This window comes from Schistocerca serialis, unplaced genomic scaffold (assembly GCF_023864345.2).
Source record: "Schistocerca serialis cubense isolate TAMUIC-IGC-003099 unplaced genomic scaffold, iqSchSeri2.2 HiC_scaffold_249, whole genome shotgun sequence".
In the NCBI taxonomy this organism is placed as follows: domain Eukaryota; kingdom Metazoa; phylum Arthropoda; class Insecta; order Orthoptera; family Acrididae; genus Schistocerca; species Schistocerca serialis.
Window position 1 is genome coordinate 40,001 of NW_026047816.1, and position 5,000 is coordinate 45,000.

Below are 5,000 nucleotides of genomic sequence, written 5' to 3' on the forward strand. Positions count from 1 at the left end.
CGTCGCCGGTACGAGGACCGTGCGATCAGCCCAAAGTTATTCAGAGTCACCAAGGCAAACGGACCGGACGAGCCGACCGATTGGTTTTGATCTAATAAAAGCGTCCCTTCCATCTCTGGTCGGGACTCTGTTTGCATGTATTAGCTCTAGAATTACCACAGTTATCCAAGTAACGTGGGTACGATCTAAGGAACCATAACTGATTTAATGAGCCATTCGCGGTTTCACCTTAATGCGGCTTGTACTGAGACATGCATGGCTTAATCTTTGAGACAAGCATATGACTACTGGCAGGATCAACCAGGGAGCTGCGTCAACTAGAGCTGAGCAGCCGGCCGCCCGGGAGTGTGTCCCGGGGGCCCGCGCGAACACGCAAGCGTCCGCTCAATTATTCTGCAAACAGGAGGAGGCTGAGCTCCCCTGCACAATACACCTCGAAACCCTCTCAGGTCCCGGCGGCGCGCAGCGCCGTCCTAAGTACTTGGTCGGGTTCGAGAGAGGCGCAATCGCCCGGAGTTTGGCGAGTAGACGCTTTAGGTGCGACCACCCGTGCTCCCAACTGAGCTTGCCGCTGCCGACAGAGGCCCGGGAGCGTGCTGTCGTGGCATTGCCGGCGGGAGACAACACGCGCCACCTACGGTGGCCGGCAGCTCCAACGCCAGCGCCACAGAAGGACAAAAGCCCCACTTGGGTGCCGAAGCGAACTCTCCCAGCACAGCGCACGCGCCAACACGTCCGCACAGCTGCGATACAATCCACCTGCGAGAACCGCAGAGGCGACCGAGCAGCAGACGGCGTCGCGGCGCCGAGCGCCGGGCGGCGGCGCATCCTCAGCGCACACAGTCCTCAATCGGACCAGCACACTGCAGATGTCCACCGCGCTTCGCACCGGGCCCGCGAGGACCTACTTTGGCCGCACGGCGCCGCGTGCAGGGTGCGCCGGCGCGCAGCTACGCCGCCTGCCGCCTCCGTCGGCCGGCGCGCCTGCCACTGGCCGCCCCCACCAGCCGGCTGTAGCGCGTGCGCCCACGCACCGCGCGGCCAGCACGCCGGGAGGCCCCCCCTCACCGGCCGGGGACGGTCCCACCCAGCCACCGCCGCGTATCGCTTCACACCCACATGCCATTCACGTTCGTGGGCATGGTGGGTATCGCTGAAACAACCGGTTGGTAGCTCAACCGATCGTCGCCATCACTGATTCACCTCTAGCGAGAACAACCGCACCACAACGGTTTACCAGTTCTTCATTTGCGTAACGTCACCAGCAAACGTAGACGTCCATCGCCATTTGCAAATTCAACGATTGTTGCATGCCTGTGTCAGGTGTCACGACACACTATGTCTGCCCACATACACGCAACAACATGTGCACGCTTCGCGAACACGTGGAAGGTGGCCCCCGTACGTATGCGATGTCCATTGCGCGAACGACTGTCAACCGGCCTCTGTCGCATGTCGCAGATGTGGAACGCAGTGCACCATGCTATCACGGTGTGTGAGAAGAGACGACTACGTCTGACAACACGCGCCACTACATCAACAGACGGCTCATGCCGATCGCCATCCACGGCATACCATACTGCAATCCAGCTCTTATAGGGAGACGACATGTAGCTGAGTGCACAATATTTGGACCGTATGGTTCGCCGTTGTTGGCGCAGTCGTGGTACGGTCACACATGTACCACGATGTATCATTCAGTACATGAGGACCAATGTGCAGTACAGTGTGTGATTTGGACGTACAACATCAGCGGACAGTTGACACAAGCCGTACCACAACGTAGGCTGTGCTTCGCCATGCGAATGCCAATGAACAACTGCGAAGGGCATTGAGCATGTACGTCCTGCTGCCATCCGCATTACAGTGTATAGCTGCAAGGTGTTTAACATGAAGCGATACTCTGGGGACCGGGCAGTGCGAGTAGCAAACTATATTGCGGGGGTTGCAGTTAGGCAACACTACACTAATTTAACGCGTCGTATGACAATTACAGAGCAGGTTAAGGCCCAACGTGTGTTGGGTTAAGGCCCAACGTGTGTTGGGTTAAGGCCCAACGTGTGTTGGGTTAAGGCCCAACGTGTGTTGGGTTAAGGCCCAACGTGTGTTGGGTTAAGGCCCAACGTGTGTTGGGTTAAGGCCCAACGTGTGTTGGGTTAAGGCCCAACGTGTGTTGGGTTAAGGCCCAACGTGTGTTGGGTTAAGGCCCAACGTGTGTTGGGTTAAGGCCCAACGTGTGTTGGGTTAAGGCGCAACGTGTGTTGGGTTAAGGCGCAACGTGTGTTGGGTTAAGGCGCAACGTGTGTTGGGTTAAGGCGCAACGTGTGTTGGGTTAAGGCGCAACGTGTGTTGGGTTAAGGCGCAACGTGTGTTGGGTTAAGGCGCAACGTGTGTTGGGTTAAGGCGCAACGTGTGTTGGGTTAAGGCGCAACGTGTGTTGGGTTAAGGCGCAACATAGGTTAGGTTAAGGCGCAACATAGGTTAGGTTAAGGCGCAACATAGGTTAGGTTAAGGCGCAACATAGGTTAGGTTAAGGCGCAACATAGGTTAGGTTAAGGCGCAACATAGGTTAGGTTAAGGCGCAACATAGGTTAGGTTAAGGCGCAACATAGGTTAGGTTAAGGCGCAACATAGGTTAGGTTAAGGCGCAACATAGGTTAGGTTAAGGCGCAACATAGGTTAGGTTAAGGCGCAACATAGGTTAGGTTAAGGTACAATATAGGTTAGGTTAAGGTACAATATAGGGTAGGTTAAGGCGCAACATAGGTTAGGTTAAGGCACAACACGGGTTAGGTTAAGGCACAACACGGGTTAGGTTAAGGCACAACACGGGTTAGGTTAAGGCACAACACGGGTTAGGTTAAGGCACAACACGGGTTAGGTTAAGGCAGAATACGGGTTAGGTTAAGGCACAATACGGGTTAGGTTAAGGCACAATACGGGTTAGGTTAAGGCACAATACGGGTTAGGTTAAGGCAGAATACGGGTTAGGTTAAGGCACAATACGGGTTAGGTTAAGGCACAATACGGGTTAGGTTAAGGCACAATACGGGTTAGGTTAAGGCACAATACGGGTTAGGTTAAGGCACAATACGGGTTAGGTTAAGGCACAATACGGGTTAGGTTAAGGCACAATACGGGTTAGGTTAAGGCACAATACGGGTTAGGTTAAGGCACAATACGGGTTAGGTTAAGGCACAATACGGGTTAGGTTAAGGCACAATACGGGTTAGGTTAAGGCACAATACGGGTTAGGTTAAGGCACAATACGGGTTAGGTTAAGGCACAATACGGGTTAGGTTAAGGCACAATACGGGTTAGGTTAAGGCACAATACGGGTTAGGTTAAGGCACAATACGGGTTAGGTTAAGGCACAATACGGGTTAGGTTAAGGCACAATACGGGTTAGGTTAAGGCACAATACGGGTTAGGTTAAGGCACAATATGGGTTAGGTTAAGGCACAATATGGGTTAGGTTAAGGCACAATATGGGTTAGGTTAAGGCACAATATGGGTTAGGTTAAGGCACAATATGGGTTAGGTTAAGGTACACATTGTTGTAAGGAAAGGTGTTTTGGGGGGGGGGGCGGCAGTTTGTTGATTGTGATTATCGTAAGTAAATGACTGCGGCATCATCTGATTTGCCACGTCAGGGTGCACCTTTGGCTCATAACAGGCGGCGCTCTGATTCCATGCTTGTGGCAGACCTGTGTCTTTCATTCCTGCCATTGTTTGTGTGGTGTGACAGGAGGCAGTATTGTGATGTTGGGTGCACCCCTGTGTGGGACATGTGTGGGTGTTGGTGGCTTAGCTGAGCAATGGTGGTTGTCGGAAGGGTGGGATATTCTGTTTTCCGAGTGGACCTCCCGGTCTGGTTATGATAGTGTGGATTGTCTAATGTGGCAGAGAGGATGCACTGGGTGTTGTTCCATGCTGGTGCTTACATATCGTCTGCGTGCCTGTTACAGGCAGAGAGTAGTGCGTGATAAGAGTGTCTGGCTGACGTGTGATTGTGAGCAGAGTCTTTCAGCATGTATACGGACAGGTCTATACATTATCTGTATTCTGATGGCTCTATCTATTACTAATCAGCGCCGTGTATACGTTTAATCCGGTTCCAGTCGAAACTATTGTATCTCTGTACATTAGTGACACGGCGAGCCCGGTATGTAGTTACTCGTCTCGGCAGCTTCCACCGGTGTATGGCAAATGATTATAAGGAATCAGTCTAGTCGTCAATACCGATAGTCTGACGTCACATGTCTGGGGTGGGGGACGCTGCGCCCTTCCGGTGGGTCATGGCCTAGGAAGACTCTTCCCACGCAGGGGGGCTTGGACTGTCATTGACTCTTCCGAGTAATATACTTGCCGTACGTTTTTGCGACTGCGAGTGCAACGCTCACCGGTACCGACATGGATGGAGCGCCTCCTAGCTGCCGCTGAGCATCTGCATTCGTACAGAGAGCAACGCGATCGCGTCTGTAGCTCGTACGTGGTACAGCTCGCAGCTCATGTATATGGACAGCGGGAATGTCGCATATTGGACATAACTCTTCATGAAACGCACGTTATAGGGGTGGATTGCACATTGCGAGTGCGAGCAAAGTCCGCCGTTCATCCGCTGGAGTTGTGAGTTGGGCGGTTGGGGTGGGGCACGAACGGGTGCAGGTGGAGTGATTGCCGGTCCACGACTTCGTGCGGCAGAGGCGCTGGCGTTGGGGTGCTGTTGTCGACAGAGGATGCAGGCTTTGTGGGTGGGGTCGAAAGAAGGGCACTGTGGGCCCATGGCTGTCTTAGTCGGCTTGGCGTCTCATAGATGACGGTATCGTCGTTGCAGGAGGTCATGTTGCGGGAGACCTACAGATGGCGGTGTGTTTTGCGGTGCGCTCGACATGGCGGACGTAGTGTTGTCAGATTCGCATAGATGGAGGTATTGCATGTGCTTTCGCCGTATTTTCATAGATGGCGATACTGTTTTGCCGGCATGGTTGGCGTAGTTC

At 53.6% G+C, this 5,000-nt stretch overlaps 1 non-coding gene across 1 annotated transcript in view; it reads right to left on the minus strand.

Moving 5' to 3' along the window:
* The window catches only part of LOC126444207 (small subunit ribosomal RNA), a 1,910-nt gene extending 1,603 nt beyond the window's left edge, over nt 1-307 (minus strand). The window contains exon 1 of the ribosomal RNA XR_007582500.1: nt 1-307. This exon is cut by the window's left edge and continues 1,603 nt beyond it. This is a non-coding gene — a ribosomal RNA (small subunit ribosomal RNA).
* Nucleotides 308-5,000: the final 4,693 nt, after the last annotated feature.